This window comes from Bison bison, unplaced genomic scaffold (assembly GCF_000754665.1).
Source record: "Bison bison bison isolate TAMUID 2011002044 unplaced genomic scaffold, Bison_UMD1.0 scf7180017864363, whole genome shotgun sequence".
NCBI classification, from domain to species: Eukaryota; Metazoa; Chordata; class Mammalia; order Artiodactyla; family Bovidae; genus Bison; species Bison bison.
Window position 1 is genome coordinate 4,588,176 of NW_011494935.1, and position 14,770 is coordinate 4,602,945.

Consider the following 14,770-nt stretch of genomic DNA (forward strand, 5'->3'; position numbering starts at 1 on the left):
ACCTCGAATAGCCAAAGCTATCTTGAGAAAGAAGAATGGAACTGGAGGAATCAACCTACCTGACTTCAGGCTCTACTACAAAGCCACAGTTATCAAGACAGTATGGTACTGGCACAAAGACAGAAATAGAGATCAATGGAACAAAATAGAAAGCCCAGAGATAAATCCACGCACCTATGGACACCTTATCTTTGACAAAGGAGGCAAGAATATACAACGGATTAAAGACAATCTCTTTAACAAGTGGTGCTGGGAAAACTGGTCAACCACTTGTAAAAGAATGAAACTAGAACACTTTCTAACACCTTACACAAAAATAAACTCAAAATGGATTAAAGATCTCAACGTAAGACCAGAAACTATAAAACTCCTAGAGGAGAACATAGGCAAAACACTCTCTCACATACATCACAGCAGGATCCTCTATGACCCACCTCCCAGAATATGGGAAATAAAAGCAAAAATAAACAAATGGGACCTAATTAAACTTAAAAGCTTCTGCACATCAAAGGAAACTATTAGCAAGGTGAAAAGGCAGCCTTCAGAATGGGAGAAAATAATAGCAAATCAAGCAATGGACAAACAACTAATCTCAAAAATATACAAGCAACTCCTACAGCTCAACTCCAGAAAAATAAATGACCCAATCAAAAAATGGGCCAAAGAACTAAATAGACATTTCTCCAAAGAAGACATACAGATGGCTAACAAACACATGAAAAGATGCTCAACATCACTCATTATCAGAGAAATGCAAATCAAAACCACTATGAGGTACCATTTCACGCCAGTCAGAATGGCTGCAATCCAAAAGTCTACAAGCAGTAAATGCTGGAGAGGGTGTGGAGAAAAGGGAACTCTCTTACACTGTTTGTGGGAATGCAAGCTAGTACAGCCACTATGGAGAACAGTGTGGAGATTCCTTAAAAAACTGGAAATAGAACTGCCTTATGATCCAGCAATCCCACTGCTGGGCATACACACTGAGGAAACCAGAAGGGAAAGAGACACGTGTACCCCAGTGTTCATCGCAGCACTGTTTATAATAGCCAGGACATGGAAGCAACCTAGATGTCCATCAGCAGATGAATGGATAAGCAAGTTGTGGTACATATACACAATGGAGTATTACTCAGCCATTAAAAAGAATACATTTGAATCAGTTCTAATGAGGTGGATGAAACTGGAACCTATTATACAGAGTGAAGTAAGCCAGAAAGAAAAACACCAATACAGTATACTAACACATACATATGGAATTTAGAAAGATGGTAACAATAACCCTGTGTACGAGACAGCAGAAGAGACACCAGTGTATAGATCAGTCTTATGGACTCTGTGGGAGAGGGAGAGGGTGGGGAGATTTGGGAGAATAGCATTGAAACATGTATAATATCATGTATGAAATGAGTCGCCAGTCCAGGTTCGATGCACGGTACTGGATGCTTGGGGCTGGTGCACTGGGACGACCCAGAGGGAGGGTAGGGGAGGGAGGAGGGAAGAGGGTTCAGGATGGGGAACGTGGGTATACCTGTGGCGGATTCATTTCGATATTTGGCAAAACTAATACAATATTGTAAAGTTTAAAAATAAAATAAAATTTAAAAAAAATAAATAAAATAAAATATATTTATTTATACATAGATACAAATATATAAATATTGTCATATTTTTGAATCAAGTGATCAAATTTACAGGTAATAATAAGTTGCCCTACCCTACCCTTTTCCTCTCACATGATTCTGGAATGCTACTCTCCTATTCATTTTTCAACAATGATGGGAAATAATGCAGATTTTCTATTTTATTCTCTAAAAAGAAAAAAGCATCTAGCGCTGAAATTTTTGAAGACTTAGGTTAAGCATAATATTAATTTATATACTTGAGCCAGTTTCTCTGCTATTGCCAGATGATGAATTGTAATTGAAGATGCAGTCCTTGGTTATTAGAATGTGTGGATTTCCATTTAACTTCATTATTGTCAGAGGACATACTTTGTATGATTTTAATTTTTAAACATTTGCTGAGATTTGTTTTATGGTCCAGAGTATAGTCTATGTGCCCTTAAAAAGTCTGTGTATGCGTATTAGGTAGCGTGTTCCATAAATGTCATAGCAGTCATATTGGTTCATAGTGTTTTCAGGACTTGTATATCTTCATTGATTTTTCTACTTAGTCTACCAATTACTGAGAAAGGAGCATTGAAGCCTCCAACTACACTTATGGCTTGCCCATTTCTCCTTTCAGCTTTATCAGTTTTTGTTTCATTGCTTTGAAGCTCTGTTGTTAGGTATATAACATGTCAGATGGTTCTGACTTCTTGATGAATTGACTTCTGTATGTAATTAAGTCTGCTTCATGCCTTCTCTTTTCTGGTCTATTTTTGTGTTAAAGTCTCCTTTTCTGATATCAAGATAGTCATGTCATATTTGTTTTGATTAGTGTTTTCATGGTATATTTTTCCATCCTTTTATTTTTAATCATAAGTATTTACAGTTCTTGCAAATGACACATAATTGGGTGTTTTTTTTAACCAATAACAATATTTTTTCAACTGCTGTAGTAGAACTGGTAATTATTGATATTATTAGATTTAAATCTATCATCTTCCTAGTTGCTTTCTATTTGTTCCTTCTATCTTTTCTGGTGGTTTTTGAATTAAAATTTTTTTATTATTTTACTTTATCTCCACTACTGACTTGTTAGTTATACCACTATTTCTGATATTTTTATTGGCTGTCTTAGGACTTACAAAATGCATCTTTAAATGGTATGCATTCAAATAGTATTATATGACTTCACACATAGATTACAGAAGACTACTTCCTGTTTCAATATCCAATCCTTTGTGTTTTCATTTTATTTTTACTTTACATGTCATAAAATAAAATAAAATATATATTTTTTATGTTTTTGCTTCAAACAGGCAATTATCTTTTAGAGTAATTCAAAATAAGGAAAAAAGTATTTTATATTCACCTTCATTTTTACTATTTCTAGATCTTATTTTTTATGTGTAGATCCAAGTTTCTTTATGGCATTCTGTCCTTGTTCTTGAAGAACTTTAAGACTTCTTGTAATATGCATCTGGACAATAAATTTTCTTAGCTTTCATTTGCTTGAAAACACCTTCACTTCTTTTAAAATTTTTGAATGATACTCTCACAAATTCTGTTTTGTTTCATTATTCTTTTTAGCAATTTAAAGATGTGATTCTATTATCTTTATTCCTCTGAGGTTCATGTACTTTTTTTTTTTCCTATCTGCTTTCAGTGTCTTATATTTGGTTTTCAGCAGTTTGAATGATTATGATTCTTTATTTTTTTCCTTAGAGTTTTCTGTACTTCTTGGATCTGTGGTTTGACATCTTTCAGCATTTTTGGAACATTCTTGGCCATTATCTCTTCAAACATTTCTTCTCTCTAGTCTCTCATTCTTGTTCTGAAATTCTAGTTTCATGTAGGCTAAATATTTTTATATTGTCATGTGATTCTTAGAGATCTATTCTATTTTTTTTCTCTCTATATTTTTTTCTCTTCAAGTTTCAGTTTGGGTAATTTCTACTGACATAAAATTTTACCAATTATTTCTTTGAGTAGATTGAATCTATTTTTTAAGCTTGTTGTATAAATCCCTTACTTCCAATGCCCTGTATACTGGATTTCTATGGCAGCTGAACAAATTTCTACAAACTTAGTGCCTTAAAACCACACACATTTATTATATTAGAGTCTAGAGTTCAGAATGGTGGCCCAGTTCTAAAATGGGCCACCAGGACTGCATTTCTTCTGGAGGCTCCAAGGAGAACCTATTTCCTTGCTTTTTCCAACTTCTAGAGGTTCTTTGCATTCCTTAGCTCATAACCCTCCTCTTCCATTTTCAAAGAGAGCAGCACAGCATGTTCTCTCCCCCTCCTCTCTTTCTGACTTCTGCTTCTGTCGTCACATCTCCTCTGACAGTGACTCACCTGCCTTCCTCCTAGAAGGACCCTTGTAATCACACTGGGCCCACTTGAAGAATCTAAGATGATATACCCATCTCAAGATTCTTAATCACATTTGCAAAGTTCTGTTTGCCATGTAAATTAACATAGTCACATATTTTGGGGGGCTAGAATACGGACATCTTTGGAAGAGACCATTATTTTGCTTATCACACCCTATTTTTTATTTCTAGCATTTTAACTTAATCTTTTTCTATTTCTCTGTTAAAACTACTATCTCTTCCTGCAAATGTCCATCTATCCTATTATATCCTTTAACATATCAATCGTATTTGTTTTAAAGTCTGTATCTTATAATCCCAACAGTTGGGCCATCTCTGAGTCTTCTTTTGTGTTGCCTTTGGCAATCAGTTGCTTTTGTTTTGCTTTCTTCTGTGTCTCACATTTTTTGACTGCAAGCCAGGCATCTTGTGTGGAACAGATGAGCTAAGTAACTTTTACACTTGGAAATACACATGTCCCTTCTCAGGCTGTAAGTATGGAATACAGAATCAATCTCATCAGGAGCTGAGTTCATTTGGGGTTTATTGTAGCTACAGTTCCCTTCATTATACTGTAGATTTTTAATTCCCTGAGGATGCCTTGAGATTAGGATAAAGTTGAGATTGCCAGAAGACTTTTTCTCAAATTTTTTGCTTCAGCATCCTGTATGCCAAGGCCACCAGAAGAGGCTTTTCCATGCTCTTACCCACCCTTACTGGTAGAATCTGTTGCTTTACTTGGTTCTTGCCAGACTGGTGGTTAGTATCAGGGCATCTCCTGTGGTCCTATTATGGCTTCAGTCTTAGATAGACCTTAGTGACTAGGCCTTAGGATTGGTTTCTGTTCCTCTACCCAATTGCCAGCAGCCAGTAGCTCTCTACTATATCTCTACTGTGGCAGAGTTACCTTCTGCTTCCCAGTGGTATGAGACCTCTAATAGCATTATAGTATGGAATTATGCCCTTGGGATAATTTCTGAGTTCTTTATCATGTGTAGAATGCTATTTTCCATTTGTTCCCTAGTAATACTGGCTCCGAAGTATTGATGCTTTTGAACTGTGGTGTTGGAGAAGACTCTTGAGAGTTCCTTGGACAGCAAGGAGATCCAACCAGTCCATCCTAAAGGAAATAAGTCCTGAATATTTATTGGAAGGACTGATGCTGAAGCTGAAACTCCAATACTTTGGCTACCTGATGCAAAGATCTGACTCATTAGACAAGACCCTGATGCTGGGAAAGATTGAAGGCAGGAGGAGAAGCGGATGACAGAGGATGAGTTGGATGGCATCACCGGCTCAATGGACATGAGGTTGAGTATGCTCCAGGAGTTGGTGATGGACAGGGAGGCCTGGCATGCTGCATTCCATGGGGTTGCAAAGAGTTGGATAAAACTGGGTGACTGAACTGAACTGAATACTGGCTCTTTACTCTGATTTGGGAGTTCACAGAATTTGTTGTTCTTCTCCTAGATGCTTAAGACTTGAGTGAAGAGCCAGTTAGGGGATCAGGACCAATTTTTTTTAATCCACACTTACTTTCAATGAGAGGCTGTCTATGGCTACCCAACTTGACCCTTGTCTTTCTTGTGAGTGCTTGGTAGAGGTCCACTGAAAAAAGCCCATAAGTGTGTTCAAACTCCCTTTTCATTTGTGGCCATCAATTCTACATTAGCACATTAGTCCATATCTGAGCTTCAGAAATTTTAAAAAAACTAACTACTATCTTTCTGCCTGTTTTTATGGTGGCCCTTTTTATTGTACTCTCTCAGAGAAGAGTTAATTCATGAATCCCATTTCTCCTAGGGGTTGAGCTGGAATGTTTTCCCTTGAATTTCAGGCTACTTGGTTTTTCTGCTACTTCAACTCTCTGAGATGAAAAAAAGAAAAATGAAGGGTCATGATTTTCTAGTTTATCCAGTTTTTTTTTCAATTATTTTGGTGGGAGTAACCTTTTTTCCAGACTTCTTCATTCTAGGTAGAAGCAGAACCACCTAGTAAAGTATTTGTTCAAAAATATATTGTTGTTATCCTTTTATAAAGAGGAGAAAAGTTTTGGTGAACTATGTAATCTCATTGTTTACCACTAACATTCGTTCTAAGTAATAAAAACAGTGATGATAAATGATAGTGATGAAGATGCCCTTGATGATTATGGCAGTTATCTTTCTTTAAATGCTTACAATGTTTCAGGCAGTGAGCTAAATATTTTATATACATGGTTTATTGTTTAGTTTTTTCAAAAAATCTAGGAGGCAGATACTATCATGACAATCGGCAGTCTACAGATTGTAAAAAATGTTTAAAACTTTTCCAAGCTACTGAATTGAAGACCTGCTACTTAAAACTAGGAAGTCTGATATCAGATCTCATCTCCAACTTCATCTATGATGTAGCATCTCCTCCTTTCTTTTCTTTGTATCTAATAGTGGTTTTCTACTGACATGTCTTCTCTTCCCCAAGGCCTTTGATAATCCACTGGGACTGATATCTTTTTAAAATTGTGTTCATGCCCTTTATAAGTGAGGCATTATTTCTTATGTTATAATCCTTGCAACTTTACCTTCCTACTAGATTTTTGAAAGTCTATCTAACTCATCACTGCAGCCTCCATAGTTCTTAGTGCAGGGCCTTGAAAATAGACTGGTTTTGCACATGAACTTGCCAATTCATCACCTCTAATCATTTTTCGGAAATTTTGAGAGAGGATATTGTACTTTTTAAGCTTTTTGCCTAAGGAGAGCAGAATAGGACATCTGAGAATGTCACACATAGCCTAGTCCCATCTGAACATTTTAATTGTTGTTATAGAATGTGACGGATCATCAGGCACCCAAAGAATTAATCATCTCCCATTCCTGACTCTCCAAAGTGTGCTCTTTGTCCAGTGCTTGCTGTCAGAGTGAAAGGCATATCAGCCACATATCAGCCATATGTTGGGTTACTGTAACCCAACATAATCTTTGTTTCCTATGTTCCTCTCCTCCAATTCAATCTAGTGCCACGCCCTGTAGATCCAAGCTTCCTTATAACTCTTGAATTACTCTCTTCATTTCTCTTAATATCACCCAAATCCAGGTCATTTTCACACATTGCTTCACTGGGGGCGATCTCTTCCCAGCCAGTCTCCCTGCCTCCAGAGTTGACTCTCATTAACTCTCCTCACTCAACAGTGACAGAACGAACCTTCTACTATGCTAATCTGATCCTGCTAGTTGGCTGCTTAAAACTTCAGTGGCTCCCCACTGGCTCAGAAAAAAGAGACAAACTCCTTAGGAAATGTTCTAGTTGCTATTGCTGCAAAACAAACCACACAAGGTTAGAATTTCAGATACATCACAGTGGAGACAGCTTATCTCTTCTCTGCTCTACTAGGTATGGGAGCTCATTTGGAATACTAGCAGATTGGGAATAACCTGACAGCTGGGTTCTGGTATCATCTAGAAGAGAATTCACTCACATGTCTGGTGGCTAATATTACCTGTTGGTTGGACAACAGCCAGCCATTACCCCAAATACTTTTATGTGGCTTCTCTTTGTGTTCTTTTTGCATGGACTACTTAGGGTATCCTCACTGCATCATGATTGAGTTTCAAGAGCAAATGTCTCCAGAGAATAAAACAGAAGTAATAGCATTATATAATTTGTCTCAGAGATTAAAATGTCCACCTAGGTTCTAGGGAAGAAAAGAAGGAAGAAATGTTCGAAGGCCGAAATGTGGGAAGTTTAAATTTTAGAAGACCATGTGGAGTCAGAGATATTGTTGTAATTATCTTTTGAAAATAGAATCCACCACAATTTACTTATGGCCTTTTACGATTTGATCCTTACTTATATCTCTATAGCATTGCCCTCACCTCTCTTGAATTCTGTTGTCTAGACATACTAATCTCTTTCCTCTAAATGTACCATATTTACTTGCTTTTGATCTTGTTCATAAGATTATCCCTCTTCTGAAATACCTTCCCATCACATCTTCGCATCCTCCCCACCCTTCCTGGCTAACTTCCTCCTGGATGTTTTTCCTGACTACTGATGTCTCCTCCAAATCTGGGTTTGCACCACTCTTTTATCATTTCCAGATAACACAGTAAGCACATGAGAAGTAGTCAAGAAATATTTGTTGAATAAATAGATGTCTCTCCCAAATTAGGGACTTACATTCACCTCACTATGGCTTCCCTTAAGATTAGTACAGTGCTGAGCCATAGTAGGTGTTCAAAAATATTTGTTGAAAGAATAGTATCTTTATCTATAGAGGATTTTTTTTTTTTGAGAATTCACAGGGGTAGGTAAAACTATTGGAAGAAGGCCTCATGCTGAGCCAGTGTTGTATCAACTACTGCTAACAGAACTAAGTCATGAGTCAACTGTGTTAGCATCCCAGAGCTTCTTCCAAGCTAATTCTTTCCACTTCTCACTCAAATAAACACAGTCTCCATTCAAAAGAAAGAGGCTCAAATGTCACAGAAGCATTTACTAGAGAGCATCCCAAAATTTCTGCCAGAATCTCCAGTGAGGATTGAAAGGAAGAGATTATGTGGGTTTTCCACTATTAAGATGGGTAACAGAGCTAACAGAGCTTCTTATTCTTCCTATAAACATCGCTATGGTAACTGACAGGTAATTAGCTGTTTATCCCACATACACATATGCACATACAATTTCAAGCTGGAGACTACAACAGCCTGTAAGCATAAGGAAATGCAATCCATTGCAGACTATTCTTAAAATTATTTTCAGAAAGCCTTCCCACTGTGAGCATTCTGGAGAAACAAAATATTTATGATATGGACAAGCATCACTAAAACTGATCATATTTTCAACTGTTCCCTTTTACATTCTTCTCATTCCTCTCTGAAAAAGAGAATTTAGGTTTAGAGATCCCCATCTTAAATTTTGAGTTGAGAAATTGACAGAAAAGATGGCAAAGCAAAGAAAAAGATAATAATAGTACTGGTGGCTCAGATGGTAAAGAATCTGCCTGCAATGGGGGAGACCTGAGTTCAATCCCTGGGTGAGGAAGATTCCCTGGAGAGGGGAATGGCAACCTACTCTAGTATCCTTGCCTGAAGTAACCCAAGGACAGAGGAGTCTGGCAGGATATAGTCCATGGGGTCACAAAGAGTTGGACATAATTGAGCAACTAACACTTTCCCTTTCAGTAGCATCACTAACAGTGAACTCATCTGTTAAGGAAATATGTAAAGAAAACAAATTTCCTTCTAGCTACAGGTCAAAATGACTAATTATTTTCTTTCTATTTTCTAACATGCTCCATGGTGCTAATAAGAAAAAAGCAATAGAGAAGGTAGATACTCAAAGAGAACAAATTGCTTATTTTGGCCCTAAGTTGTGATTGGACTACAAAAGCCTATTGTGAATTTTATCCTCATAATTTCTGAATATATTTGTGTATAATAACCTTCCCTCCATAGGTAATTACATCCTATTTATGCATAATCAAAAGAGGCAGTTGGAAGAAAAACAAGTTCATCAGAAGATCTGCAATAGAGATTAAGAAGGGCCTAATTAATACTTTTAAGGAGGAATAAATTCTTTCTCAATGCACACTTTATAATTATCTCATTTAAGTTTCTTGAATCACAACTTTATTTTGAAAAAAACCAAAATACTTGGAAGCAATTATCAGAATATCTATTTTGTCTTGCTTAAAGGAGCATGACAACAGATGTTTCTCATACATATAGACAGAACCTCAGCTAGCTCAGTATTTATCAAATGATAACACATATCATAGATCAAATGAGTCTAAAGAGCATATTTAGAAATTGTGCTAATGTGTGTCTCAGCAAGGGGCCTGTGCTCCTTGATCACCTCTCTCCAGGAAGCCAACCCTGGTATCATACATTAGCAAGGAGTGAGCTTGAAAAGATAAGTCAAGGAGACAGAAGCAGGAAAACTACTTCGTAAACTCTTGCAAGGAATCATGATAATTGTGATTGGAAATCTGAAACAAACTAATGGAAAGAGAAGTGATAGCCCCACTTTTTCATTTTAAGCACCAAGATAATTCTCATGTGCCCTACTCAGGAGGAGGAAGCCACACTTCCTGCTTCTTTTCTGTTAAACAGGCCTCTGGAAAACTATAGTAATCAGGATATTGGTTTAGTGAGAGGCATCTTATACTTTGAGATTTCCAATAATGGGCACCTGCAGCAAGTCTCAGGGCTTATAATTTGGTAGGAAGAGGACACACACACACACTTGCACACACACACTGATTGAGCTGACCCTGATACAACTCTCATAATGTAAGAAGAGCAGATGTAACATAACTTAACATTACTTCTCTTGGCCCTGCTGTGGACTGAATTGTGTCCTCTCCAAATTCATAGTCAAAGTCCTAACCCCGCCGCCATGTGACTATTTGGAGATAGTACTAAGAAGGAGGTAATTAAGGTAAATGGAGTAATAAAGGTGGCTCCTTGATCCAGAGGGATTAGTGTCTTTAAAAGAAGAAACATCAGAGACTTTACTCTCTCCTCCCTCTTCCCTTCTACCACCCTCCCCTCACTCTGCAGCCTCACACCTATGAAAGGTCAGGCCAGGAAGTGGCTTTTCATCAGAAACAACTGGCTAATACCTTGCTCTTTGGCTAACCAGCTTCCACATCTCTGAGACATATATTTCTGTTGTTTAAGCTTCTTAGTCTGTGGTACTTTGTTATAGGAGCCCAAGTAGATGAATACCACCCAGAAGGTCTCCAATGGAGACATAGTTGACCTTAACACTGTCCATGCCTAAGGGATCTTGCTGGAGTGGAAAGCTCCAGTCTTGCCACATCACTGACCTTTTATACTTAGGATTCCATCAATTAGCACTTCTGATTTAAGGCAAATTTACAAATATATAGTACTCCTTGTTGTCTAGCATCATTGCAACACTTGATTGTGGTAAGCCCGGAAAGCATAAGGAGAGAAAACCAGAATCCCTAAAGAATAACTCTGCCTCCAGCTTTTTTACCTCCAGGAAAGTCCATTTCTTTGCACCACCTTTTGGTCAGGGTTAGTTCATCACTGTGCACTGTGATGGCTAGAACAGGGATTGTTTCTTATCATCACTCCAATTCTGACAACACCATGTAGGGTTATTAACCTCATTGTTCCAGGTGAAGCATCTGAGAAGCACAGTCATTTGCTCAAGATCATGAATCCAGATTCAGGACTTGAACTCAGGTTTGGTTGACCTCAGGGCTCAAACCAGTGATGCTTATACAATGAATTTATCTAAAGTGTCCTATGGACCAGATGAAACTTTACAGTATATTGAATCAATCTGATAAACAAACCCAGACTCAAAGATTAACTATTTGCTTACTAAAGTGCTCTTCACTGGCAATATTCTTAAATTTTAATAAATATCATTTAGATATAGAGATCTCTTCACAATGGGAAGTAAATTCTTGGCCTTTTTAGTTATTTGTGTAAGAAAATTCTTCTGTAGGAGAAAAGTATTAAAAGCTCTTTGGTCATGTTTGTGGTTTCTTCAAACCATGAAGAGTATCCAGAAGACAAAATTCCACTTTCAAAAGTTAGCACATTAGAATGAAAAATACCAGATGTGGGTTAGAATGTTAGGATTATGATTGTATGGTTCTTAAAATTTTTTGTAATTTCTATAATGTTATTAATTGCCTTCATGATAAAAAATTTGCAATAACATTTATTGAAAACTTACTATTAAGATTTAAATACTTAATGCATAGATAACTCAAATAATCCTCCTAACACTCTTGTGAGTTAATTACTATCATTTTGCAGTGTTATTTTACAGATAAGAAAACTGAATTCCTGAGGTTTAAAGCTAGTTAGTATATGTCAGAATCAGGATATAAAGTCAGGCATTCTTTCTCCAGAGACCATGCACTGAACTCGTCCAACAAACTGTTTTTTTGAATAGGTGAATCTACTGAAAAACAGAAGTCCAGAGCATTTGATTTTGGAGGTCTAAGACAGGGGAGAGGAGGAAGGAGGTGGGAAAAGGCAGCTAGGAAATTAGACAAAGACCTTAGATTCAGATGAGGGGGTGGAAAGAGCTTTGCTCTGCAGCAGTCCTGTTTCTTATGTTAACATATCATGCGAAATTAATTCCCAGTTCTAAAATAAATGAGCAGCTTTATATCCTTGTATCCTCAGCCACAATAATCATATTCCATGCTTTGTTTCACACAGTCCCTCATCACAAAATTACAAGGTAAATGCCTTTAATGGGCATGCTTTAGCTTCATAATTAGCAATCTTACATAATAAATTTCTTTTTAGGTAATCCTATCCACAAAGGGCAACAGTTGTATAGTGGTTATGTGGTTTATGAATAATAGAAATAAAATGCATTGCCTAGAAGCAAGGCACTAAATATTCAGGTCAAGCAAAATGACTCCCTGATATTTTGTATTACCCCATTACCACCTCAAAAATAACAACATAAGTAATATTAGTTCTACTCAACGTGTAACAACAATAATACAAATCAGTCTGGAAGAGCAAATATCTACTTACTGCATAATAGTTTCACATGGACAATGAATTTCATCTTATCTGTGGAAAGTTGTTACAGTGACATTGGCGAGGTCAGTATTTAGTCCACCTACAAGGAAAAGGAAAGCAATTTCCTCCATCTATATGTCCAAACATCTATCCATTATTTCATTCTATCCATGCATGCACCCACCCGTCCATTTATCCATCCATCCGTTTACTCATCTATCCATGTATCCAGCCACCTACTGATCTAATGAGTCTTTGTTGAGCACCTACACTGAGCGTGTGTCAGTTAAGAAATACACAGCTGCTGCTGTGGATTCTCTTTGGGTGCTTCCTTTTCTTTTGCTCCTAGTCCTCTGTATTTCCCTAAGTGCGGTCTGTGAATCACTTTCACAGAATTTCCCGGGCATCTTATTAACAACAAGTACTCCAGGCACCCATCTACCCTACCTACTTTATTACAATTACTGCCAGGAGTCTTTTTTTATTCTAAAGATAAATTTAATCCATTAGAGATTAAGAAGTACCAATCTGGACCAATTCTGTTTCATAAGAATTCTTCTTAAAAGCATTCAGAGAACAGAATTAAGTACAGTCATTCATTCAAAGGTATTTATTAGTCTCAGATGCAAAGAGCTGATGATCTAAAGAAATGTGACTAGAATACTCAAGACCTTGAAGGGACATTTGCAGGAGTTGACTTTCTTCAGTCTGACCTCCGTGGGTAAGAGCCAGGATTGAGAGAGGGTGTGATCAAAGCTCTCTGAGAATTCTCAGACCATCATGGCTGTCCATTTATTTACATTTTATGACCTTTTCTGGCCTATGATCATTTAACTTTCACTTCAGTAGCCTGCATCCCAGACTGTCTTTGAATTTGGAAAAAGGATCACAGATTACTTGGATGATCACAGATAAATCACCTAACTTTTCTGATCTTTAGATTCTTTAACTGAAACATGGTAAAGATTATACCATGTAACTCTCAGCATGTTTTATAAAACACGTTGATATTATATTCCTTTTGTTTCTGTAGCTTTCTTACTACTGAATTATGCTGTGGATGATTCTTAGCTATGTCCTACTCCCTAACCAGGCTAGATCTGTGTGTTGTATATTCTTTCCATTGAATTCCTCTCCATCTATCTACCACAAGTAGCTCAAAACTCTCCTTTACATTCAAATTTGTGTTGAATATGGAGAATTGTCTGTTCATGTCCCTGCATGTTAGGAGCTAACAATCCAGTGGTGTCCAAGAAGTTGAATTTTGAAAAATGTAGAACAGGAGTTGTTTCTTTAGAGAGGTACAAAACAATGAAGTAGCAACCAATGTAAAATTTCTTAATAGATGGCATTTGAAAAACCAATGGGAATTCACACCAAATATGAATGAAATTCCAGAAATGCTTACTATATAAATTTCATCATCAGAACACCCTTCAGAGTCATTCAGTCACTTATTAATTCACTTACCCACTGATTGATTTTCTGTTTCGTATAGCATGTTGGGGGCTGGGGTTTTGGCAATGAATAAGTGAATTATAATGCCTTCTCTCCCAGAATTTGTAGTCTAGTGTGGGAGTAGATCTGTGTTATTTTATGCATGTGGACAGAAAGACAAAACAAACCCTTCAGAATCAAGATTAGTGATATTCCAACAAGTCAGTTTCATCTGCAGGCAGAAATTAAGCTTGAATCATTATGTAGATCTACAGGGGATGGAAAAAGGATTGGTCAGGGAAAAATACTGAAAAGAGAGGCTTACATTTTCATGAGAGTAATGGTGATAATTTTTAGGGCTTTTTCTCTGTTTCCTAGCTCTAAATCGATCACCTCTTGTGGAATTAGCATGGCACTGCTTATGGTCATATCCAAAATTTCTCCCACTCAGGCAGTTTTGATACATCAATAAAGTGGTGGGTGACCCCTCAAAGGAAAAGGTATTTGGTGTTAATGTTTGTGTTGAAATAAAGTGGTCCATGAACCAGGGTTGATCGTTCTTTTCTGAAACTACAGTGACAAACAGCCCAGAATGAAAGTCAGGGGAACTAGATGAGAAGAAACAGCACCCATAAATTTGCCTTGGTTCTATTTAAGGGCTGATTCCTGCAAGCACTGGGGTACATAAAGCTGGCAAATATCACCTTCAAGATCACCAAGGAGTCATGTTCAAAAGAGGGAAGTGGCTTCGTAAAAGTCACAAAGGATGTTAGCAAGAGAGTCAAGAGGACAGCACAGGTCACTCAATTTTTAGCCTAGCATTCTCTCGACCGACCATATCT